Source organism: Falco punctatus (assembly GCF_963210335.1).
Source record: "Falco punctatus genome assembly, chromosome: 5".
NCBI classification, from domain to species: Eukaryota; Metazoa; Chordata; class Aves; order Falconiformes; family Falconidae; genus Falco; species Falco punctatus.
In genome coordinates, this window is record NC_137584.1 from 37,040,616 (window position 1) to 37,067,264 (window position 26,649).

At 40.4% G+C, this 26,649-nt stretch overlaps 1 protein-coding gene across 7 annotated transcripts in view; it reads left to right on the plus strand.

Annotated features, from left to right (window-relative positions):
• Positions 1 to 26,649, plus strand: part of KLHL29 (kelch like family member 29) — a 410,536-nt gene that overhangs the window by 183,198 nt on the left and 200,689 nt on the right. The window contains exon 2 of one of the 7 annotated variants that reach the window (XM_080388504.1): positions 25,797 to 25,872. The exons of the other annotated variants lie outside the window; for them this stretch is intronic. The gene's annotated coding sequence lies outside the window, so the exon portion shown is untranslated. The remainder of the gene's footprint in view (positions 1 to 25,796; positions 25,873 to 26,649) is intronic. 7 annotated transcript variants of the gene reach the window in all.

The window sequence follows — 26,649 nt, forward strand, 5'->3', positions numbered from 1 at the left end:
ACTGGCTGGGCATCGGGCAGTGGGTGGTGAACAACTGTATTGTGTGTCACTTGGGTTGGGTTGGGGGGGGTTCTTGAATTTTATTTTTCTTTCGCTCTTTATTACCTCCTTTTCCATTACAATTAGTAGTAGTAGTAGTAGTAGTAGATTTTACTTTATTTATATTATTAAATTGTTCTTGCCTTAGCCCATGGGTTTTATCTTTTTCTGATTCTCCTCCCCATTCCGCCAGCAAGTGAGTGGCTGTGTGGTGTTTAGTTGCTGGCTGGGATTAAATGACAATACAAGTTTGGTTTGGTTTGGTTTGGTTTGGTTTCCATGAAGGCTCTTGTTTTTAAACCTCTTACTACTCCTTCTAGAGATTTCAGTGCATGCACTAGAGCACAGTTCTTCTAATGTAAAATTAGTGGGTGATGTGATGTGAAAGTCTTTGTGGGGAAAATGACTGAAAATGAAACTCCTGTAGCTGCAACACTGTTTGGGATCTAAAACTGTGGTGAGAGAAAGATGCTTGCTGTCTTAATCCTATTTATGCCTTTACCATGTTTTTTATCAGGTCTACTGCAAATGTCAGGTCCTCAGCTGGACTGTGCTGCTCAATGTCCACATTTGGTTTCTTTCTTTTTTTCCACCATTTTTCTTTGTATAATACTGCTTTCTGCCCAGATTTTTGCCTGCCTTTACAGCTCTTAAAATATTTCCTTTAACCATATCACTCATTCTATCTAAATAGCAATGACAGTAACTGGGATTACACACAATAGTTAACATAATGTATCAATTAATCAGATTGCACTGAATACTTTAGGATCGTCCAGCAATGGGGAACCAGGGAGATCATTCCTTGTGTTTAGCAATACATAAGCCCATGTAGGTCTCTCTGTAAGGCTTGGGCACAGAGGTGGGGTGGGATGTGAAAACAAACTGCATGACAGCTGTTAGTCACTGTCACATCACCAAAGGCTGCAGGGAAAGCATTCGGTGATGTTGCTGAACTGCTGGTGAATGGTGCCTGGGAGTCTATACGGGGTAGTGTAATTTGGGGCTCACAATGCTTCGTTCAGCTTTTGGATTTTGCCTTGTTACCTCTGTATTTGGAGTGACATTACTCAGGTCCAAACCTCTGAGAGCCTTCTAGGTAGGTGTATCATGACAGCGTTAGCGATACGGACTTCAAATTCATGGCAGATCTCTAAATTTAGTCTCTTAACACTGAGACGTTTATGAAGTTATAAAACACTCAAGCATCTACCCTGTTGTGTTACATGTTCCTTATCTATTTTATCACATTTTTCATTCCGTTAGCATTAGTGACTTCTAGTGTTGCCAGCTCCAGATGTTCCTATGTTGTGATGCAGTCCCCAAAATTGTACGAATTTTACAGCATGATGAATTTGGGGTTGCTTTGGTTTCCCTTATGACTTGTGAGGTTTTGGAGTAAGGTCAGATTGCATTTCACATTATTCCCAGTAACAATGAGGATTAGAAAATGTTTATCTTTTTAAAATGAAACCAGAGCTGGCCTCCCTGAATCATTTGGAGCCACATCATTTCGAGTCAGCCATAAAACAGGGCTCCCAAGGGGAGAGGGAGGAAAGCATAATTCAAACACCAAAATCCAGAGTTTTAAACCTAAAAATCCCAGCTGCCTAACCCTGGGGGTACCTACAAGCTCCATAGGTGCCTTACTTTTTGACAGTTCAGAATACCCCTGGCATCTTAAGCTGTATATCTGTATGTGCCAGAACTGTTCCTGGCTTACAGTTAAAGCTGTCTGGGACTTGGAAACCAAGTATTCCTTTACCAAAATCCACCGAGCAGCATTTCTCAGAGTACACCTTACAAGAAAAGAGGATTTAAAGAAATCTGAATACAAGACATAAGGGTCAGCAGCAGCTTTCTTTTTTAAAACCAGTGTTAGCACCAGGAGATCTTAAAACTGTCAAAAACTGTGGGGAATGAGGATTTTTGGACAGAGCATTCCAAGCAGCAGGTTCATCATCTCTGCTCTGGGGTCAGGTGTGCACTCTCTGGAGAAGCTTTTTTCTTCAAGACCTGGCGGTGAATGCTCTGCTCATATTTAAGAGGGAAAGGAAGAAGTCAAAGTCCAAAGAAGAAGGAAAGGATATGTCCTGTATTTGACAACAGGAATGTAAGCCCAGCAGGTTCAATCCTGCTGTTTAAAAGAATTAAAAAAAAATTCAAAAGGAAAAATTACTCTTCATTAAAACAAGAGAAGGAAAAAAGTCATCTCTAAACACACAGTCCTGGGGTAAGGCTTCAAAATGTCAAGGCAATTTTGGGTTTCAGATCCTATGGACAGTGAAATGAAGGTAAAAGTATTGGAGATTGAATTGTTTCTCAGTCACTCAGACTGATACAACACATAACTTCATAATGTTATGGTTAAGAAAGGATCTTGCTGTAGTTATGCATTTACTTGTAGTGGGTTGGGGGGGGGGGGGGGGGGTGTAAACAAGATTGTAACATTGCAAATAATAGAACAACCGTTTTGACCTTCCTAGAATATGCTTGTGATGATTTCACTCTCATATCACTCTGTTATTAAAAGTCAGTCTGTCTCAAGCTTGCAAATCCAGGATGCACGTGTCCTTTGGAGGTGAAAAATCCAATTACAGCGGCATACGTCGGGGAACCTTCAAGCATTGGAGGTGGGTTTATCTCGATCTGAGTAAAGAGAGTTTGTAAGAGAGCTGGCATCACAAGTTGCTGGGCTCTGGAGAGAAGCATTTCCCTGTTAGATGTAAGCCAGACTGCTCTTGTAAGAGGCAGAGAAGTTCTCAGTGCACCAGTCAAGCCCCAGATTGTCATATGTCTGAAGCAGTACAAAAAAATCCTTTAATTTTATAAAATAACCGCAGTATCAGCCTGTGAAATAGAAGACCTACTTCATTTGCCTCTTCACTTTGAGGAGATTCAGACTTACCTTTCTTGTCTTCAGGACTATTTTATAGCACGCTAACATTGCCAAATAAAATTTAGTATTCTAAGAGCGGGGATGCCAACCAGCTGCTCTACCTCCCCATCCCACCGTGATGCTGCAGAACTAGACAGCCCTGAGTGAAGTGCAGGAGGATTTGAGACTGTCTCTTTCCCCCAGCTTTCTTGTTGGGTTGCAGGTACTTAGTGAAGTTCATGCCTTTGGGGAGTTTTCTGCTGAATTTTCTGGCTTTTGTGAAACATAGGGTCCATATATATGGTACATCAAGTCCAAATGCCTGACACAGAGTTCTGGGTTCTTCTTGGACCAGGAAAGCATGGAGAGAGCAAAAACAGTCCAAAAATCCCTCCTCTCCCACTCCCCATATAAGATGAAGCTATACAAACAGGCTGCTCCAGTTCCCAGTCCTGCACATATTCAGATATGGATTTTAAAGCTCTGGTTTCCAAGTGTCAAAGTCTGCAGCCGTTATCAGTAGTGTCTAAAGGGGACTGGAAACAAACATCAGAATATTTTTGATGGGAGGTCTGTGTTTCCCAGCACAACCTGCGGACAGCTGCGTGGGTGCAGACCCCTGCGGGGTAGCGGGTTGCAGTGCTGGGGCAGCAAGCGCGGGCTGCCAGGGTTCAGGTGCTCAAGGGGAGAACGGACAAGGATTAATGGTGCTGCTGCTGGGAAGCCACAGGTTAAGAGTATTTTTGGCTTTTAATTTCTGTTTGTTTGGGGTGGATTGCTGTGAGCTTTAGCTTTTTGACCCATTTTTTATGTTGTTTCTATTTGAATCTTCTGGGATTTATTTGGACCTAGAAGGGTATTTTTGAGGATATTTTTAATTGGATGTTAAGAAGATCTATCTCTTGGTCCATATTTCTGGGCACAGGAAATAACTCTAAGTCTTTTTTAAAAGCTCTGCAGTGTGGTGTTTTAAAAGTTACAAGTCCAGCTGAATTATTCAACCCTCTGTCCTTCCACTGTCACTGCTCCCACAATATTAATTGATTAACCAGCATCAATTATTTACTTTTTGATTGTAAGAAATTAACAGGGCTGTAATTTCTTACTGACTTTCTATTAGCATTTTAAAGAGCATTGTAAAAGTGAAGTCCTGATTGTTGGGGTTTTTACCATGTCCTTACAACAATTCTTAATAATTCCATCTCTTTCAATGGAGGCAACTGGCAGACCTGTTGTAGAAGGGAATGAATGTGCAGATTGGCAATGCAGCCCATATACAGCAGACCGTCAGGTAACACAATTTCAGTGCAAGAGGAAAAACACCAAACTTGTAACTGAATCACTTAATAGAGAGGTCTTGGTGTTCCTGTGTGGAGCGCATATGGCGGCTAAAATGGTTTAGGGACACGGACAATATTTCATAAATGGAAAATTCTCTAAGCCAGTGGTTACAGTCTGTAGCTGGTCAAAAGATTTTGCCTGCAGCTGGAAGTAACTGAAGTAAATACACTGCATAGACAGGGGTTGAGGGAAGTTCAAAGGAAGCCCAGGGTGACTTGCTGAGAGGCAGGAAAATCTATGCGCTGTAGCAATCTACAATTTGTCGCATCCCACTATAGATGCCTTTTATGTTATGAGCCTGAGAATGGTGCATGCTGACAATACTACTTACTTAGGTACTTAAATCTGGCTTTCAGTTATTCTGGATCCAGGCTTTAGTATCAAACCTCCAAAATTTCTCATCTAAATGCAACATTAAATGAAAACATTTAGCAGTTTGTACATCATCCTGGTGATACTATTCCATGTGATTTCCTATGGTTTCTCATACTGAAAAGACGGACTAGACAAGAAGTTTGGTGCAGGGCTGAGGTGGACAAAGAGCAGTAAGGAAAATTGGCAACTTTCTCCACTGTTTGTGCAGAAACCAGTAATATATTTTCCCAAGCAGCAGGACTGACACAGTATTTAGTGTGGTGACACTGAAAATCTGGTAACAGAGTTACATTAATAAATGGAAATGTGCCTGGGCAGCTCAGAAAGTGCATTGCAAAACAAGTATCTTTGAATAAGTGTGAACAGATAATAACCCCGTGAATCATTTGAAAGGATGCAGTGTACAACCATGATGAGTTCCAACCTGTAGATGTAGCTCATCTCAGTTGTGGGCTGTACCATCGTATACCTCAGTGGAGGTCTGTGTTAGTATAGCGTGTATTCAACAGATTGTCTGTTGAGGTTTTTCACTAAAAACAAGTATTTGGGCCTCAAATAGAAAGAGTGAGACTTGGTTTCCTTAAAAATAAGTTCCTACAGATATTACAGATGCAAAGGGGTATGCTACCTGGTCTTCAGCTTTATGAGGATGTAGATCTCATATAGGACCTATGTTGTATCATCCAGGCTGGTGCAGATGTCTGAGCTACCTTTGGCATTTAAATCAACGCTAGACGCTAAAGCATAGGCAGCTGAATCTCTACCACCATTAATTCACTTTGTACTAAATTGCGAAGCCTTTTGCAAAGGCAGCAGAAATGCAGCAAGTCAGCAGGTTGTCAGGATTAGAGAGTCCTGCAGCACTGAGGTACCCCTGTGTCCTGTCTTCCAGCCATTGGCCGTGGGCATGACTGCCCTTCACAGCGAGGCGGCAGAGATTCCCCCCAGTGAGCAATGGGATTTTGAGGACTTAAACAAAAATTGAAAAGAGGACAGCTTCAGAGTAAGCCAGGGGGACAGCTGCTAATAGTGAGCTTTACTGTATTGCTAAGTGATGTGGAGGAAGCCCTATTACTCTTGACTGCATAATTGGATGGGATATGGCTGCAGAAACCATATTAGGGGACAATCCTGCACTATCAGCATGAACTGGATGAGCTAATGCCTTTTTTTCCTATGCAGTGCCTGTGATCAAATCAAAATGGCAATCTAGCTGGAATGAGCAAAAAAGAAATTACATAGTGGATTTCATGGAAAATTAAGGCTTTGGGTTGCTGTACATATCAGTATTCCTGAGTAAATCTAAACTGTTGTGTATTTTCTGTCATTTTTTACTTTTCTCTTTCTAAATCTTCAGTGTGATGTAGTTCCTTCACTGATTAGATACATTTTTTATTTCATTTTTATTGTACAGTTGAGGCATATACTTAAGGAAAAGAAGTGGGGGGTTGGGAGAGGACCAAAAGTTAATGTTATAGCTTTTTAATTAGAAGTCTTTTAAATTACAGCAATTTTATACTGTAGTAAGTTTTCAGGGCCATTTAGATTCTAAAATACCTGCCAACTGGGAAAACCAGCAGTTTGGTTGTTTTATTTTTCCTCCATTACGTCTGCAGCAGAATGTGGCTTTTATAGACGTTTGCTTTTCCCCCAGCGTTGCCTGCTGATGTGTTTGTTTGTGCCACTGCAGTCCTCCGACCGGCGATACCGTGTCCTCGTCCCGTGTTTATCACCTCTAACCATCATTGTTGGCTTTTAGGTAGGGAATTGATTATTATTCTGGGTAACGCTGTTTAAGGTGATCCGTGGCTGTGGGTCTGCGCGTACCAAGAGGAGGAGGAGACATCCGTTAAATACTCTCGCACACCCATCTCCCTTCAGCCTGCTCCGTGCGCCCTGCGCTTGCGCACAGTTGGTTTCTTGCCTTCTTGCCTTGTTCACTGGTGCCTGGAAGAGTCGTCTGGAAACAGTGACATTGCCGTCGGTCCAGCCCAATGGAGTGCTAAATGAGAGGCAAGTCATGTTAACAGTCTCGCACAACCCTACGTCTCATGAATATTTTAGTCCACTGGCAGAGCTCCTGTTGTGCTATACAGTCTGCACTGTGTATAGCAGCAGTACTCTGGAATATAATTGGTGAACAGGGAATAAAATAGCATTTCATATTTGTAAATTTGCTGTTATTCTTAGAAATAAGCTTCATAAATTTATGTAATGTTGGTAGGAAAATCCAGGGGAATTGGTTTCAGTCGGGTCGAATTCCTAGGGCACTGAGTGGGGTTTGATGTGAGAATAGGTCAACTCTACATGGAACTATCAAATACACATCTAAAATAAATGAAAGAGTCGGAAATATTAAAAATCAGACCCAGTTATTATCACCCTGCCTTTTGATGAAGAAAAGACTGTTAAAAAGCAAACGGGCAAAAGCACTCTCAACAATTTGCTTATGGGAGTTTTCTCTTTTTAGGCTTAACAATGATGCAAGAATTTATTTTCCTGAGGGTGCAGGGGTTTTATTCCATAATCTTCAGAAAGTGTAGGTGAGGCAATGTGAAGTAATAATTAGAGCTCAGAACCCTGATCTATGTAGATCAGGTGCTCCAAAGAGGCTCTCATTGCATTCGGCAAACGCCTACAGTATCTGTCAGTACTGTTTTGTATTAAACTGCTGGCTGACGTGGCTGGGATGGGACGTCAGAGAAGGTTACAGGACGCTTGATGATATGCATGAGGCCACCTGTTATATATGGACAAGATAAGATCGGGTGTTAAAGACAGCTAGAGGTATTCCTGTTGTTTCCCTGGATTTTATTCTGGTTTTGTTTTTTTTAATGCAGTTATATTCTTATAGAGAAATATATATATTCCGATTTTGTCTTAGTTTGCCTTTTCCAAGTGGCTCGCATGTCTGTGTCAGAGGAAGCCCTGTAGTCTTCCTGCTTTTATTTATAGCTTGCTAGGTTAATGTTGCTGCTGTTGATTATTCATAAAGATTTAATTTATCAAACAGTTTTCATGACAGCTAGGTAAAATTGGAGAGGGGAAAACCTATATTTAATTATTGATGTGACCAGTGTGATTTGTAGTAGATCTTGTTGATGTGTTTTCCAGTACGCAGAAAAACCCTCGCTTGAACACTTTTTGCTCAATTTCTGAGCTGCTTTCTTGAAACAGATCCCTTTTGTGAGTCTCTTACTCCTGCGCAGCATGTGTGAAGCCCGGCTGAAGGCTACTGCAGAGATGGACTGTGTTAACAGGATTGAAAATGTCGCCGTTCAGTAAAATATGTGAGGCCCCAGCTGCTGCAAGCACCACGGCAGACTTATAGCCAGTCGCTGGCGTTTTGGTGAAGGTGGTAGGCTCAGTGCAGAGCCTTCCTCCAGGAACACGGTCAGTGCTTTCCCTTCCCTTAGCACACTGTGATCTGATTTGCCTTGCTTTCAAGTTTTTCTGCGTAGTAACACTGGAAAGGAAGAAAAAAATAATAAATAAGGTTATGCTGTGTGTATCCCTCGGACTCCTAACCCAGAGGTAAGGGTCTCTCCTGGCTGACTGATGTCCCTTCAGCCAGTGAAGAATTTTAAAGGGTCTGTGTGGCTCAGATACATCTCCGACTGACAGCTCTGTTGCAGAGGGTTGTTTTAAATGCAAGTTAACTGTCAACACTGAAGCGCACAACATGAGGGGAAAACTTAAGTAGTAAACTTAAAGTTTGGCCACGGTGTACTTTCAAGCCTTTGTCTTGTGCGCACTGGGCCGCACTGCAGCGGGAGCCAGCCAGCCAGAGCTGGGCAACGCTAATGCCAACCGAGAGGAGAATCTGCAGCGAGGCACTCCCTTCCTCTCACTGTCTCTCTGCTGGGGTGTTTGGCTCACGTGGCCTACAATGAATGAAAAAATTTGGGAACTTGATTGGCAGGTCATCTTTGAGAGGCAGCCAAGTCCTACAGCGGTTATCGGGCAGATCCTAGCTGAGAAGGCATGCCATCGCCTGCGGCCGCACAATAAACACAGATGTGGCAAAGACAAATAGCAAGCAGAAAGGAGAATTTGAGTGGGAAGCAAAAGCAGCTTTTGCATGGACGCGTGACTGGAAAATTTAGTAAACCAAGCAAATTGCTTACCAGAAGCTTAAATAGGATTCCTCTGGTATCCAGCAGGATTGACGATGAGTGAGTGATTTATAAACCAGCACATCCACAAAGAGAAATAGCTTCACTGAAGCCAGCCAGCCAGTGCCTTAGCAATGCACTGAAATCACTTCAATAAATAACTTTTTTTTTTTTTAATAATACTTTAGTGTTCCAGATTGTTAGCACCATATTTGCATGGCTTTGAAACTTTGCAAGTGTATTTTAAAGAAAAAATATTTAAACAGCATTTTCTGCACTTGTAAAGTACTGACTTGAAAGTTGGGATGCCTTGTGCAGGCAGGGGTTGATGAATCGCCAGTGCCTGAGGCTGCAGGGAGAATCCAGGTCGGGCTTTGTTTTCAGGTGTTGGTGTTTCATCCATACTTTCTGGGGAAATTAAGTAACTTGAACTCTGGTCTAGGCAGGGGAAAAAAGCCTTCCAGTTTGCCTTTCAATCCTGGAAAACAAAACAGATTTCCAACTAAGGGGGGGGAAAAAAAAAGAAACAACAAAAAAATATTGCATAAAAGCGATAGAGGGAGGATTACTCTGAACAGGGCAGAGGATAGCAGTTATCACTTCAAGATATGCACTGGGTATAAGGCAGATTTAATTTTGAAGCTTTTTAGGGCAGTGGGCAAGAGTTATTTTTCCTAACATCAAAGGTCTGTTCTTCACTGTAGCTTGTTAATTGCTGTACTAGATTTTGCTATTTAGGTACCAATTTGGTAACTATTAAGAAGTTTTCCAAGGATAATGGAAATGCACCCAACAAGCCTTCCCAGACCAATTCCACTCAATACTGCTGTGTTCATGCATATGGAAATCCCCATAGTGAGGAGAGTCGAGTCTTGCATCCCATGACTGAAGGACCTTTGTCTTCTGTAGCTGGAGCAGAAAGTTAGAAGGTGCCAAGAGGAGGGAGAGGGGTTTCCCCTCTGCTTATGGCTATGTCTGTACTGTAACCGCTGCCAAGTTCTTGAGCATTTGCCACCTTCTCAGATGGGTTCTGTGGCCTTGTGTTCAGCTGGGTTTAGAAAGCCTTCTGGGTTATTCCTGTTTGCTATGCAATGTTCTGCAACCCCACAGGGCACTGAATCTGCATTTGGTCTGAGACAACTGATCCCTTCCTCCCTTCTCCATCAGCCTAATTTGTAACGGCCAGGCTGCTACCAGAACCAAGTTAGCTGATTTAAAAGCACTGTAACTGCGGTGGAACCATGTCTTCAGTTTGATACGGCAGATCATTTGACATTAAATATCAGAGAGGCAATTGGTAGCACCAGCTCTGACTGAAGTGTGGAAATGAGTCAGCTATTTGGCACGTATTCATTTTTAATCGTTGCTTTTGGAAAGAAGATGCGCTTTTCTGCCTGCCTTGTTTTTTATAAACAATGCACATTATCCTTGTGAAAGAAGAGTAATACAACTGCCAAACAACGTGTTGAGAAATTGAAGCTTGACAAATGCAGATAAATTCAGAAATTAAGCCTCGATTTTCAACAGTGTGGGCTATTGACCAAGAGGTCAATATACCAAGAGATTTTTGCACTAAATCTCCATCACTGTTGATTTTTATATGAAGATTAGATGCTTCTTTACAAGTTACACTATAGATCAAACAATAATCAATCCAGGGAAGTTCTGTGGCTTCTGTTATGCAAGAGGTCAGGTTGGATAATTTCAAAAGGTCCCTCCTGGCCTCCTCTACGAAAAAAAAGACCATTTAAAAAATCACAGTTTATATAAAATACAATTCTCTTCTTGCCTGATACTAAATGAATTGCAAAAGCATGTTTGAAGAAATCTGGCAGATTGTTCAGATCGCTATTAAGAAATCACAGCTACGCTGGAGACTGGAACACGCTGTATTTTAAGGTGAAGCAAATACAATTTGTTTCTAGTAGGATAAATATATATTCATAACCCACATGGTTATAATTTATCTCACTATCGATGTCTTTGAGAACACAGTGTTAGAATAGATTCAGAGTCCTGTGTAATTTAGTCCGTGTTTGAATTCTTCTTTTCTCTCCTGTACAGATCACACTTCAGTGTCTACTGTAGATTAGTGTGTTGGGAAGCATATGCAGCGCAATGCTATGGGATTTCCTTGGTATCTTTGTTGGTGATGACAGAGTCAAAGAAATTTGCTCTCCATGTGGAGCATGCTGTGGGGTGAGTAGCGATGCTTTTTACTGCCCTGGAGTGGGTCAGGATTCCCCTCCGCAGCTTCCTGGCCATGGCATGTTGCCTTCACCTGAAGAGCTGAGCTGTTGGCTCCTATCTCCATTCAGCACCTTGGCACAATCTCTCAAGTATTCAGGATCAAGGCTCTGGAACAGCTTAGAGAGAGACCAAGACCTTGCATTAAAAGTCCAGTTTGCTAGGAAGGTTAAATAGGAGACACAAAGAAGATAAGTTGGACTGTCCTTGTGATGGTTGGTTTGTTGCTGGGGCTTTTGCACAACGACTTGAGTCGTAACTTGCCATAGCCACGACTACAGTACCATGTCCCAAGAACGCTGAGTCTGCTGATCTCCAGCAGGCAATCGCTCAGAGTGTCTAGTGACTGCAGAGATGCCTGCTCTCATCCTATCTGCCCTATGACATGGAGGCCCTGAAGGTGAGCAGGGGGTGGAGAACAGCAGTTCTGGCAGAATTCCCTGTGGGTTTAGTGTCACTCTGCGCTGGAAGGCAGTGTCAGCTCCAGCAAAGCCCTGCATGGAACAGAACAGGGTACATTTTACAGCCCCATCATCTCTTAACTAATTTTTCAGTACCTGTTCCAGAGTTTAGGCTGCTGATGCAGTAATCTTATATTCTTTTTCATCCTTCCACCTATATAACCGTGTAGTCACCTAACAGTTAGGCAACACAGCACTGTTTTTATTTTCATTCCAGTTGTCCTTTTGTTCTTGTGCTCCCTCAAATATTTTCCAGAGACAATTTTGTGATGCTTCAGAAGACAATGCAGAAACCCCAGCTCAAATCTGAGAGTAATGTACGCTAAGGCTCATGATATGAGTCATATTTCTTGGAGACAAAAGACCTTACACAGGCATAGTAACAGGGATATGTAATATTAAGGACTGTTATCACCAGTAAAGTAAAGACATGATGATTATTCCTGTTCATGCATGAGTCCAGACTGATAATACCAAGCCTCTTGTGTTGATTTTGCAGGACTTAATGCTATAGAACAGCCCAGCTGAGTTTCTTTCTCTCGTGCTTCAAAAAAATTTAAAAAATTAATTATTTTTATTGCTGATGTTGATGGTTCATCATGCAGTGTATATGCGATAGGATGGGGTCCAGGCAGCTCTTATCTGTGTATCACATTAGGCAAGTCACAGCACCTCTTTGCTTCTCTTTATCTGCCATCCTCTTCCTGTCTCAGATTCTCTGTAATTTTTTTGAGCTAGAGACTTTCTCCTGAGGCAGGTACTCTCTCTTATGTATTCCTGGCATGTCTAGCCCCAGCTGGGATTGTAAGATGCTGCTGTAATACAAACAAACAAATAATAATAACTAGAGATAAGAAGAAAAAAGTATCCAGCTTGAAATATGGATCCCAAGGTGCCTGACAGAGAGAAAACTAAGGAAGTCTTACACAGAGGTCATTGAAGGAAAATAAATAAGGATGCTCAGCTGCCAGATTTACAGGCTCCTGAGGAAGCTGCAATTAATAAAATATATTAATTGAGAAGTGTGAAAAAAATCTTAAAGCTTAGTGCATGGAAAATATGTGTGTGTATACATACATATTTTACATATATATATATATATCCCAAGGAAAACATGACACTGAGAAAAGGCAAAGTTTATATTGCATAGCTTAACCAAGCTCAGAATGGCTGTTGAGGCTAAGTAAAAATTTATGATGCTCTGACAGGAGGCACTGAACACATTATCAGTATGTAATACATTAGTCGTTTACACAGTACTTGCAGTGTTTCTAATGGAGTCACAAAGTTAAAACGTTTTAGTAGCTCAATATAGGATGGCTGCATGTGATTTTTTTAATCAGTGCAGCTAAAAAGCCTTGAAAGTAGCTGTGGCAGTTGCTGGAAGCTGTAACTGTTAATTCCAGCATGGACGTTGCACTTTTTCAGAACCTCCTGATAGCTGTAGAGATTTTTTTCATTTTCGATCAAACACAAGATTTCTTACTGCAGGTGAACATTTAAATTGTAACTTACCCTACATTTCCTATGGAGAGAGAGGAGGGCGTTGGTACGAGCTAACCTTTACATTCCCTTTCAGTCAGTCACAATTTCTTTGCTATCACTGAAAAAGATATTTTATGCAGATCACAGTTTTGTTTATCATCAGGTTGATTGATCCTTTTGTATTCCTTATATATTATCTGTCAGTGCCTTCCAGTGATTCAGGATTGGGACTGAAGACTTTTAATTAAGTAGATTATTTTTTTTTCATTTATTTTCTCAGCTACATGAATTAAATTTCTTGGAGTGATTTTTATAGATTTTGTTCTTTAATCCTGAAAGCAGCTTTGTTCTCTCTGATACCTTAACTTTGGTTAAAATATTTGTTGGGAGGGGAAAGAGGAAAGTTTCACACTGAAAACAAAGCTAGGACTTGGCAGACCAAGGAAAGGATAATGTTTGATCAGTAGGTCTTGTCGTGATAATGTAGTGTCGTATGATCCAGCTGCTCTCATTACAAGAAAAAGAGATAGAGAGGACCTGCTAGGTCATGCAGATGATGTGTCCATCAGTGTTACCACTATGCAACTCACTTCATTAGGGTACGTATCTTATCTTTTTCTATCCCAGCATTAATAAGTCGAAAAATGTGACTTCCACCTGATTTGAGAGCCTTAACTCTGGATTCCTTTATGCATTTTAAACGCAGCCCGTAACATGACTGAGTGTGCTTTTTCTGTGATGGACTAGTTTCTGGGTGTTTATTTTGTGTGTGACATTGGTGCCTACGCCCTCTGTCTCCCAGTCACTCTGCTGTTTGACTCTTCCCTGACATTGCTATGGCATTTTCAAGAGTGAATTCTACTATTACTCCAGGGCGTTTTCAAAGTCCTTCTTGTGGTCAAGTTCAATTCCATTTATTTTTGACATATGTTTCCTACTTCGGAGACCACAGTGCATTGCTTTATATTTCTGTCAAACTTTGTTTCACAAAAACTTTCTGAATCTTCTTCACTGTCCCTCTTTCTGCTGCCAAGCACCACAGTCCTTATTTTCTTTTATGTTCATGGCATCAATCACAGACTAGGGCAGAGGGTTAGGATGAGACACCTATACCCCACTGTTACCATAGTGGTGTATAATGGCTTTGAGTTTATTTTTTATTATTTTATCTGTGACATGTCTTATTGTGGTGTGAATTTCACAGTATCCCTTGAGAGACTCAGATGCATCCCATCTAACTTTAGACACTTAAATGAGACACCAAAATTAGGAGAGTCCCCATGTAATCAGAGGAGGGTGCCCAGTGAAGGTCTGACTCATCTTGCCACTGACCACAGAGGGAGCTTTAGGAAGAACATGCCTGAGACGCCTCTTTCAGATGCTTAAAAAATATATCCAAGCCAAAGTTTCCCAGTTTCAAATACTGGAGTACATGAAGTGACTGTGTATCTTGATCCTTTACCCGAGTGCTAGCACTCCATTTAAGTAAGTGTCCCTCAGCTTTAGTTCACATACATTTTGATACAGACTTTAATGAATTAAGCAGATGTGCGTTTGAGAACAGTGGACACTCAACACTGTTTAAGAGTTTGTCCTAGGTGGGAGGAGGAATGGAAGCAGTGTTATCATCATGGTACCAGGGCCCATGACAGGTGATGGGCAGAGGAAGAGATGAGGAAGCCAGCAGAGGAAAAGGAAGTCAGTAGATTTCTGAGAATGGCTTATTTTGCAAGGAAATAATAATAAAAAATATTTGGGAATATCACTTAGTATAGCATCTTTCTTCCAAGTGATCTGATTCAGAAGTAGAATTTGCTAAGGTGGAGAGAGTGCCATGAGAAGTGAGATATGATTATAGTTATGAGAAAGGAGTAATTGAAGGACTGTCACTGAATTCACAGCTAGGCAATGACACTTGGGTGTAGTAATCTAAGGACTCGGGCCTGGACTGAGAAAATACACGTTCCCTTCATCAAAACCCCTCTGTGACCTTGAAAAATTTACTTGACTTCTGGCATTGACACCTCCTTCTGGGAATCATCTATCTCACCCATTTAGGACATAAGGTCACTGGAGCTGGGCGACCTCCTATAGCACTGGGCCAGTGCCTAGCATGGCTGGACTCCCATTTGGACTCCTAGCCCTATTAAAAGCAATAACACTTTAATACAGTGCCAGCCTGGGCAGGAGAAAATTGGGAACCGCTTTGTGAAAACTGAGCAAAATAACTGCTTTTCTCCCAGCAAACCACTTGGGAGATTTGTTTTGTTTTGCTTTGATAGCTTCTGACACTGTGTCTTATATTGCGACTTGTCAAATTATGTCAAAATTGTGATATGCTGCCATGTTACAAGCCGTATTTATTGCTAATTTCACACTAAAATATTATTTTGTATCGCTTCATAATCTGGTGTGATATTTACTGATTTCTGTATTCCATCTGGAACTTATCAGCCTTTCCATGATGTCTGCCAGTAGCCCGAAAGTTTCTTTCCTGATCTTCTCTAATACCCAGGGATAACTTCCATCTGGTCCTAGAGATTTGTTGCTTTTAAGTTCCTCTAGATTATTTTCTTTCTGTCTCGCTGGTGCTGGAATCAGCTTGGGTTGTGGTTGTAACATGGGCATTTTTCCTCTTTTCGAAAGACATTTAGAATATACTAATTTATTTTTAGCTTTCTGAGTATCCTGCATTTTTCTTCAATTTTCTCTCATATTCCTTCCCATGATTCCAATTCATGTCATTGAAATTCTTTTGTAATTCTCCATTAGGAATTAGCAAAACAGCAAAAGCAAGAAATTAATGTCCCTAGCCCATGGGGCTTTTCACAAAGTTAGATGAAATTAAAGCAAAATAATGAGTACAGACACAACTGAGTTTTTTGCATTCTTTGATTTTCCTTTCATAATTTATGTAGTAAATATTTTCTTCTTTCTCTCTTTTTCTTTCTTCTTTTCTTTTCTTTTTTGAGATATGTGACTTGTTATCGTTCGAGTGAATTTACATACCAAATGGATTTTAATGTTGTTTTGCTGCTTAGGGTCATGACACGTATTTATTATTTTTGAAGCACAAGTAGTTTTAATTATTTTGGTGCTACTCGTGTAATTCTGGATAGCTGCTAGCAACTGAACTTTTACATTTTTGTTCACATTATTAATAAAGTATTGTTTTTAATTTTATGAAGATTTATTGTTGCTCTTCCATGTAAATTAAAACAATTATTTACAGCAGAAATGAAGCTTCCAGTCATACTCCAGGAGAGTCCATTTCACATTTATTCTAGGTGATACACTTTTTCTCCACTTTAACCACCTACATCTATCAGGTCAAAGTTATCCATGTAGCTATGTCAGGAGGTTGGATTACAAAAAGGTTTCCATTGCCTAAACATTAATAGCCCTCATATCACCCACTTTCCTTTTAATTCAGGTTGCCAGAATAATCTACATCCCTTAACATAAACATTGCTGCCTTTTGATCTAATATTCAGTCCTTTCGTGTCTCCACAACCCCAAGAGATAGCATGGTGCTCTGCATCTTCAAAAATACACATTTTAGCAGTATGTATCAACTCCCATCGCTTGCACCAAGGGGTAGCCCTTGCACCTAGAGACACCTTTTATCAGTGGAATTAATCACTCTGGAAATCAGCAGGAGCGCTTGAGGGGGTGAGTTACTCCTTGTCATGAGTGAACCTGGAAGAACTGACATGTAAACTGGCTTTTCTCTTGGAAACTGTATTTTCACTGTTGATCTGAGACTCCAGCTCTTGTCCCCTCTGCAAGGAAAGTGGTGTGAGACGTTAGGAGCTTCTCTGTTGTTGAATGCCCCGTAACTGTGCCCCTCAGATTACTGCTCCGGACATTTGTGGTCTAGAGGTAGAAGACATGGTTAGCTAAATGTCAATAATTATATCTATTCGTAATAATTAAAAGATGTGATTCATACTATTTGTCACTCACATTTCTGTTTATCATTCTGCGGCCTCACTGGCTGAAGGACAGCAAATTGATCACAGGCTGAACTGGGGCTTTTTATTGCTGAAAAAGGAAGGAAAAGGAATTTAAAGTTGAAGATTGGAAGGTTGTTGCATTGTCGTTTCTTCACTGGATAAACTTATGTCTCTTTATTAAAAAATTTCCAGTACAGATTATACCTTAAGCAGAGTCTAAATTAACTTATATTAGACCAAAGTATCTTATTTCCAAAATCAGCTGTTAATGCCACCTCATAATACTCACAGTTATTAATTTAGTCTTAGGAATGACAATGGAATTTCACTTTGGTTTTTTTCCTTTGCGTCAATATTTTCTAAATCAACTTTGGTTTAATCCAGATTAAATTTAACTGGAGAGCTTTAGATTTTTTTATAAACAGGTTCTAAACATGTGAAGGTATGCTAACTTAAGGAAACTGAAGAAAGTTTTTCAAGGGAAGCACTTAAAGAAGCCTTGGAGCTAGTCAATAGACTAATGCTAATTATCTTGTTTTTTCAATAGGTCCTGCTCTTTCTCTCTTTCTGAGAAATAATAGTCTATGCAACCTGGGATTTGACAGAGAATAGCAAAAGCTGTTACTCTGTTAAATTGAAAAGATATTTCAGTATGCCATTATAAAAGCAACGAAAAAGAAATTAAAAGTAGATGGTTTATTGGAGCTTCTAAAGCTGTAAAGGGGGGAGGGGGAGGGCAGGCAGGGGAAGCACAGAAAACCCAAAGTAAGCAGAAGTACTTTGGCAAGTGTTTTCTTGCCAGTGATGCTGAAGCCTAAATGTTGTTACCGACTTGCGGAAGTGCTGGACTTGCTGTTTCTTGGTAGCGCCGTTGGGTCTTTTGTTCCTAACGATTTGTTGCTGCACAAGATTTGCTTGGAGTGAGCCGAGTTGCAAAAGCTTTGATGAGGCAGCTGCTGTTCACTGCCCCAGTTCAGAGAGAGCTTCTGCTGTAAAATCATCTGTCAAGGTGGTGGTTGAATTCAGATGCCAGCCAGCGCTGCCTTTCCCTCACTCTGTACCTCTCTGGCTTGGTTTCGCTAGCTTCTTCTGCTCCGGAATATAAATTTGGAGAGTGGGTCGGCAACAGGGTTGGGATTGCTTTTGTTGTTACAGTGGAAAACTTCTAATCTTCTCTTTGATCAGGTCATTTTCAGAGAGCTATCCTTTTCGTTCTTTCAGGGGTAACTCAAATCAAAACCCAGTCCTATTTCCTGGAATTAAAGCATGCATCTCTGAAAATAAGATTTCTATATTTTCCAAATTTCTGCTCAAGTATGTACTCAGTAAATTAATACCATTTTTCCTTACTGGTCCTTCCAGAACTAACTCCTTTCTTAGTTTCCCAGTCAACACAAAATTTTATTCTCAGATGGTGCCTCATATTAGAAATTGGTTATAGCATCAAATAAAAATGCGCATAAAACATCTTAGCATTCATGTAAATGTAATCAACCAGTTATAATATGGAAAGTCTGTATTCAAATAAGAATGTTTGCAAATATGCATCTGAGGAAGAACTTGCATAATCATAAGTACTGCAAACACTGTAGAAGTAGTTGATGTCCACTGAGGAGTACAGTTATACACCTATAAATGTTTCTCCTAGTATTGTAGAAACACAAAGTGCTTATATATGGATATTTTAGTCTTTTTTTTTTTTTTGTAGAAGTTTCAATTTGAGATTTTTTTTCTTTGCTGAAAGAAAAGAGGTAAAATGGCCAGATAGTTTATAATACCAATAGTGTATCATGTGCATTACTCCCCTTCCAATAATTCTGTATAAACAAGGTCCTAAAATTCTTTCTCATCACCAGAAACTTTCCAAAGATACAGGCGTTTTACAAACTTCTCTATGATAAACTTCTTGTGATGAAACTTCCACCAAACTAGTATGTTTTACCTAAGAGCTGTGTAGATGTTTTTTTTTTTCTGGTAAGATGCCCTTGTAGGTTTATTTGCTTATTGGCAACATGATTTCTGGATTCCCAACCTGCTACATAATATGATTTGTAATTAAGGATGCCTTGTGTGAAGTAATCTAGATAAAATACCATGGTAACTGAAAGACGTATAAGTATTTTAAGGTCACGTATAAAAAGATACAGACTATTAACTGTTAATTCCAAAATTGCATTTGGGATCCTCTGTAATCTCATGCTGTAGTAAGAGACCTGACTTTATGGCTAAGGAGATACTGTTGTCTTTGGCACTTGTGGTCTATCTCAATTTGGTGGAAAGAGATCCTCATAGCTTAAACATGTTATGTGAGTCAAGAAAGCCATTCTTCATGAGCTCAGCAATGCATGAGGAAGTGCTAATGCAGTGTTAATTTCCTAGTAATAGAGGAATAATTAAAGATAATTGTATTAACAAATACATTTGCTCATACACCACACGAAATTTCCACCAGCTCCAGGATGGAGGAGTCTAATGCAAGTTCATTTGGGGTTGTTTTTTTTCGTTTTCCTGTGAATATTTAGTTTTTGCTCACAGAAGGAGCAGCACTTAAACAAACACTTTTCTGTCTTTACACTCTCTACTGCATTTTATTTTGCAATAATGTGTTAGAAACAAAAATGCACCTCAAGCTTTAGGTTTCTGCCAGAATCTCAGTGATTAGCATGACTTCACTGGAATTTGCCTGGCCTTTTTGCAAAAGCACTTGCATAGGTAAGATAGCATCTAGTGAACCTTTGGGAAGGGTATACACTTGTTTGGCTATGTTTTATATTATGCGAAACAAGAGATAAAGAGGATACCCTGTGTCTGCAAGAGCAGTATTGGGCAGATGGTGTTTACTGCAAATGCACAGAGAACTTTCGCCTTGCTTATTTATTTAGCAATAATACGCCTTCACTTCAGTGCTACTGAAAAGTTAAAGGTCATCCTGTGTGGATTTAGCTCTGCAGGAGTGAGATTTGAATACACATTTGTAGTCCTCATCCATTTGGGAGTCTTCTCAGAACCTCAAGACCTCCTTACACGTGTGGAGTTAAAAGTTTGAGGTACCCCTGAAGGATATTTCTGCTAATTCATCAGTAAGTCTCGATGTGCTGGCAATAGCTGGAAGGTGGTAGCTCCCTAGCAATGTATGTCAGGTGGTCTTCACTACTGTACTTGCCGTGCAACGTGCATTTCTTTTGCTTGCATTTTCTAGCATAAACAGATGGCAACAAATTTAATCACAGGAATCCAAGCACAAGTTAAAAAAAAATAGCAAACCAAATAAACTCACCAAACCATCTCCATGCGCACCATGAAAGACAATGTACCGGCAGTGTAGGCACATTTGACTTGCGATGTATAGCCCACCTGTATCAAATACTGCTTAATGCTCTACTGGGAGCTGCTCAGATAGGTGCAGTATATAGGACTGATCAGTGAATATTTGGGATGAGTTGAGAACTCTCAAGGCTTTATATGTACGTTGTCATTTTCATTGTGGATTGTTCAAACTAAGACAACAAACCACTTTTACCTGTAGGAGTACAGTCCCAACCCAGTTGCAGTCATCCCATGTCTTTGGGTAAGCACAGAGACCCCTGAAAGTCCTGAGTTACTGTGACAGGGTAGGAGGAATGCCTCTGCTTCTTGACTATATAAAATACGTAGTCTTATTAGTGGTACATTTGTGGAAAAGTTGTGTGATCCTTTAAAGGGTTCCTGAAGAGTATTTTTTACGCTAACAACACTATCATCCACTGTAGTAAATGAAAACTGAGATTATGTTGGGCAAAAAAACCCCCAGTAATTCAGCAAACCACTTAATTCTTTGAATGGGAACATTTTCCTTCCAACTTTAGGCTACAAAGAATTCTTTTACATGAATTCTGTAAGCTGCAGCAAAATGACTTCAAACAATGGCAGAAATGTTAGGATGATTCACTTTCCAGGAAATGCAAAATGTAGCAAGTCAGCTGCTATTGTCTGCTTCACCTGTCTTATTTCTTTCTTGCTTGTTATGGTTCTTACTGAGTTAATCCTACTTCTTGATCAGTGTCCTCATACATGCTTTGTTTTATTGCACCTACTTAGAAAATTTCAGTGGCCCTTGAAGAACAAAACCAGAGTTAATTTGATTACAGTGTTTTTTAAGATGTAGCAATTAAATGCAATCATTTTAAAATAATATCATTTTGTAAACATTGTGTAAACATAATATAAGCTGCAGGTGACTACTGCAAATTTGTACTAAGCAACTTTATTGTATATTTCAACAAACCTTCTGGAAGCTTAAAATATTAGTTTAGATTATTATAGATTTTGTTGTTCATAGTAATCGGAAAAGAAAGCCCTGTATATGTTTAAAGAGTGCACTTTTAGGGCAATAGATCGAGTATTTTCAGGAATTCTTAGAGTAACTACTTTAGGTATCTTCAGCAGGGTGTAAAATTTCAGTTTTGGGATGGCCCTGGTCTACTTAGCATTTTGAAATTTCTTTTGAGTACCTTGCCTGGTAAAGAAATGAAAAATTGTTCAACACCAACCATAAACAGCCCTCTCTATGAGAGACATGTAAAATTAAATGTGCTCTCCAAAGCCATTAAGGCATCTTTGTGACCCTTGTTGAAATTCAGTAGTGTGATCTGGCCCCCGAGTAGATGTGCGAGGGTGGAGCTGGGAAAACTTGAGCAAAGCAAGGAAATAGCTCCTGATTTAGGGAAAGCGTATTTTAATTGTTTGGCTTATTTGTTTTGTTTACTATGGACTGGTTTTTGTAAGCTGTCATTCTCCAAAGAGAAAAGCAGTAGTCCATTCCCTTCAGTGACAAGATAATCTTTTGTTAGTGATGCTCTTCACAGTATTTCAATCTGTGGGTGCATGTATAAATAAAAAATTAAGAGCCCTGTAAGATAAAGAGCTTGCAAATACAGAGACTGCAGGTAGGCAAAGTTTTTTAAATAAAGGATTTTTTTTTTAATGAATGAGTTAAGGCAAAACCAGAGCCTCCTAAAGTGCTCTGCTGGCTCTCCTTTGAGGCTGGTGTAGCTCCCTTGGGAATTCAAAGCCACTTTGAGTCTGAGCAGTGCTGTGGACCCCTGAGCACAGTGGGCAGCATTACCGTGATGTGGTGAGGTATTTTTCATCAGCTCAGCTGCAGTAACGGACTGTGTGCCTCCTTATAACCTGCCTCACTTATAAAGAAAAACATGTTAGCTTAAGTCTCAAATGTACGCATGTAGCTTAAGCTCATTTTCCTTCTCCAGAGGAGCGCGCTAAGAGGAAACACATGATATGTTACTGCAGCTTGGTTATTTTACAGTAACTCAATTGTTTGTGGTCATCTGTGTATAACCGTAGTCCCATGTAGAAGAATTTAATGTAATTCCAAAAAATTCCATTAAATTCGCATTTCAGCCTCTGTAGATCTGGCTGTGGTTCTGTTTGGTTTGTATTTTGTGTCAGCCTGAAGGTCTTCCCCTTTCAATTTTACTGTATGCCTGTGCTGTCAGTTGAGTAGGAAACCAGAAGATTGATGTGGAAAAATTAAACTTGAATGACAAGTACTAGTTAATATATATTGAGCATAACTCAAGCTGTTAAACGGGTAAAAAAAATCCTTGTTACTGAAAGTTAAGTGCCATAAAATCTACATTCCATGGAATGTAAGATATGTTAACCACAATTAAACAAAAACAATGTAACAGCCTACAGCTGTCAAAGAGAAGTATGCTTTCATTGCACATCACTGACTCTTTAATGCCTCTTCAGCTCAACCCATGTCCTATCCTTGCCTATCCTCAAGCAGGGAAGTAAACAGATGTCCCCCTGAATGATGGGCAGTAGTAGAGGTCTCCTAGGAAGAAATTATTTTTACTTCTGACATGACTTTTTTTTTTTTTTTTTTGTAAGTTTAAAGTGATAGATGCAGAATTTAGAAAAAGCAGAAACCTGTGTTGAATAACAACATCAAATGAAATAATAATAACAATATGTTTCCTATCACCTTTATATCAGAGGGCTTTTGAAGGCAGCACCTCTGTATTATTGTTGCTTTCTTTTCTCCTCAGATCCACAGTGGCTTTGTCCTGTTGGCACCTTGGCTGCAAACATAGTCTGTAAAGGCATAAGCCAAAAGGGACCTTGGGGTTTGGTTTGCTTTCCATCATATACAACAAGCCTAAGTTTTGACTTGGGTAGATCACCTTCACAGTATAAATGAAAAATCAGATTTGTCTTCCCCTTTTTGTTTCTCTGGTTTTCTTGCAATGGGTCATTGAAAGAAAGCCTGGAGGGAGTTTTCTGGAAAGCATTTTTCTTCCTTCTGTCTTATTTTGTACATTTGAACTACTTCAGCGATTTCTTTCTTTTTGCTGGACAACTCCTCAGAGAAATTAAAGTATTATTTATTTATGATTATTAGTTTCCTTTCAGCATTTTAAAAAATGTCTTCAATGTCTGAAGCACCCCAGCAGGCATCACAAGCAAAATATGTAGCAAAGAAAACAACAATAAAGCAAAAACAATGACAAATTCCACCCAGACGGGAGAAGGGAGGATAGTTGTTCAGCAGCAATAATTAACCAAGTTTCAACATGCTTGAGATGCCTGTGGAAACTACCTGACAATTTGATGGGGTTTATGGTATGTCCTGAAGATGGATAGATCTGAGCTGTTTCAGTCACAGCTGAGAAGGAGAGCGGTTAGCTTGTAAGCCTATGTGGAAGGCATTTCTTTTTATAACCTCCTCAGCAGTAATGTTAGTCGTGTTTATGACACATTTCTCCTGGAAGGTTTCTTGTGAGAAGGGAAGAAGGAAGGACCCTCTCCTCCAAAAACTCAGACTGTGCTCCCATTTCAGCCAAGTTTCTACTGGGCAGCTTTTCCTCTTGAAAGCCAGGTGGAGAAATCCTGTCCCATCCTGTAAGTTCATTCATTCTGAGTTATTTGAGTATTTATAGGGAAATACCAGCTCCTCCAACTCAGCCTTCCTGCTACAGGTAGTCAGTGGAGACACATCACAAGGAACAGTCTCTTTGAACTACGTGAAACGCAAAGGAGGCTGTTGCCAGCCTCCCAAATTCATTCCGTTCCCATCTCCTAATTAAACTTTTCCCTTGCATGTGAATGAAGTGGGGTTATACCTAATCATGAGAGAGTTTCAAGCTGAAGGTTTGCCTTCTGGGCTCTCTCTACACTTAGTGCTTCATGATCTGTTTGGCAGTTGATTTTAGCTGCCTGGTTCCAATGGGGTTTGTAATGGGTTGCATGAAGCCAAAATAGTTTCATGATAGCCTATCCCGCAGTCTTAGCCACAAGACAAGACAGGATTAGATTTTGGTCATTGGAGCAGAGGCTGAACCATGACTTCCTAGAGACCTTGGTCTCACCGAAGATCACAGATGTTAACAGAACCCACTGGCAGAGGACTCTGAACTCCTTCACCCTTCAGCAGCCACTGAAGATGGGATACAAGAGATAAAAAATCTGTATCTGGCACTCTCCTAGAACATCCACAACCTGACACATGGCCAGCATAATAACAAGAAACCAGTGCTGCTCTAAATTATCTCCTTCATTTCATCAGTTGTTTCTCCTCCCAAGATCCAGCATCCCTGTGAAGACTGCAGCTCTGCTAGGTGGTTGTAGAGGACATGTAGAGGAGCCACCCAGTCTAGTGTCAAAGGCAAACACCCATTTCATAATGGACCTTTCATTTTCTACAGACTCTGAACTGTGAGAGAAGCAGAATTCTGTCATGGTAGTAACAGAAGCTCCCACTACAGGTCCCAGCCTGCAGGGGTCATCCCAGAGATCCTCAACGTTTCTCATCTTCCCATCATCAAAGCAAAAGAAAATAATCTTTCTGTTCTATTTCCTTTGAATATCCCCCTTAGATATTGCAGAATTGTATACTTTTGGGGAGAAGGTTGTTCCATTGAGAGGGCTGCGGGTGATGGGTTCCCCATGCTCCTTTAAGGTCTTGATCTTGGTTTTTTGAAGTTAAATTGCCAGAAAGGACCTTCCCTAGAGAGCACATGTAACTCCTCTGCTGGAATTTTTCCGTTATGCTTCCAAAAAGGTCTGCATATTCTTTAGAAACCTGTGGGTTTTGTGGTCACAGAACATCAGTTACTGTAATTAAAAGAAATTTTTTGTAATGCCCTTTTATTTTAAAATATGCAAAAATTCTGTGGTGAGATGAGCTAGCAGGAAAAGGCTTGAGGAATAATCCTAAATATGCCTGTTGTGCTGTAGCTGTGTTACATCCCAGCTGAGGTTACTGCAGCATTTAAGGGTAATAAGCCATCTAAAGGGAGTTGCTTCCCTGGTCACAGACCTGCATTTATTTATACAGAAAGTGGTCTAAAAGTGTTTTAAAGGACAAGATTTCTCACACACACACACAGGATGTAGACCTGGAGAAGACCTTTCAGCTCTTGAATCTAAACTCTTGACATTGCATGGAATCGTATTATTTGAAGTAGATCCATAACTGTGTGAAGCGCTGCCTAAAGACCTGGCAGAGTTTTCTCTGCCTGTTTCATCAGTGCCTAAAGACGCCCTTTCAGAATTTCTTTTTTCTGCTGATGTTCACTGACAGATCATGGCCATTTGTTATTAAGCAAACCTTGCTTTGTGTTTACCCCCTTCATTAACAGCCAGAAATTATACATCTCATGCTGTTACCTCTCTCCTGCCTGCTTCCTGGCCACGTGCTCCCTACGAGATCCACCTTTGGTGGTGCCAGATTGAAACATGAACTTACCTCTGATGGAGAACACAGTTTGTAGCTTTTAAATCGCAATTATACCTGTTATAAAACACTGCTATTTCAGACCTGGTGAGCTCAGGAGGATATTAAATAGATGATCTAATCTGTTTGTTTCTCTTCCTCCTGTCGGTATCCTCTCAGTTTTGTTAGTTGGAGTTATGAAAATTGGACCTGAAAGGACACCACAAGATGCAAGCTACAGCATGTCAAGAAGAAGGTAAGAAAACTGCTCAGAATATCCTGGCTAGAGGTTCCTCTGGATGAAGAGCAGAAAATGGGATGGGAAAATGGATGAAGATAAAAATCCACTTGTGCCACTCTGAGTGTGCTCTTCTTGGGATTACGGCATGGCTAAAAGGCGAAGAAGCGTAACTCCTTTGTAGAACTGTAACTGAGAGCAATTCAGTCCCAAAACAGAAACAAGGAGGATGTGCTTTTGAGATCACTGAGATACTTTTCCCTTCCCTATTCCTACTCCTTCCAATGTGAAAATGAAGCAGACCCATGGCACGTCCTGGCACCAAGATCTGGAGTAGAGAGGTAGAGCCTGCCCAGCTGGGGGACTGTGGCAAGGCCAAAAGGCAGGGGTGTGCACACTGCCAGCACCCGCATTTCTGTTCCCATTTCTAATAAAATCAGACCTTGAAGTGTTAGTCCAGCCTAGTTTAATAAGTTTTGAGCCACTGGGCTTTTGTTTTTTCCTTGTAGACTATTCCACCGTTCAATAGCAGCCAGTCAGTGGAGAGAATTTCATCAAACAGTCCCCCTCTTCCCTTTCATTTAACATACAGGATCACGAGGTCATTCTGCTGCTCTTTATCTGTGTTGGACTTCACTTAATATTGCCTTGATCCTCAGCTCATAGGGTGGTAGGTGCTACAAGAAGAAAATGTGGTACATGGGGAGAGTGTCTGTGTTCAGAGAGAGAGTCTTGCGAACATAAGACCTGACAGCAATTGCTTTTATTCCATCTGTTTCTGTTCTCCACCCAAAC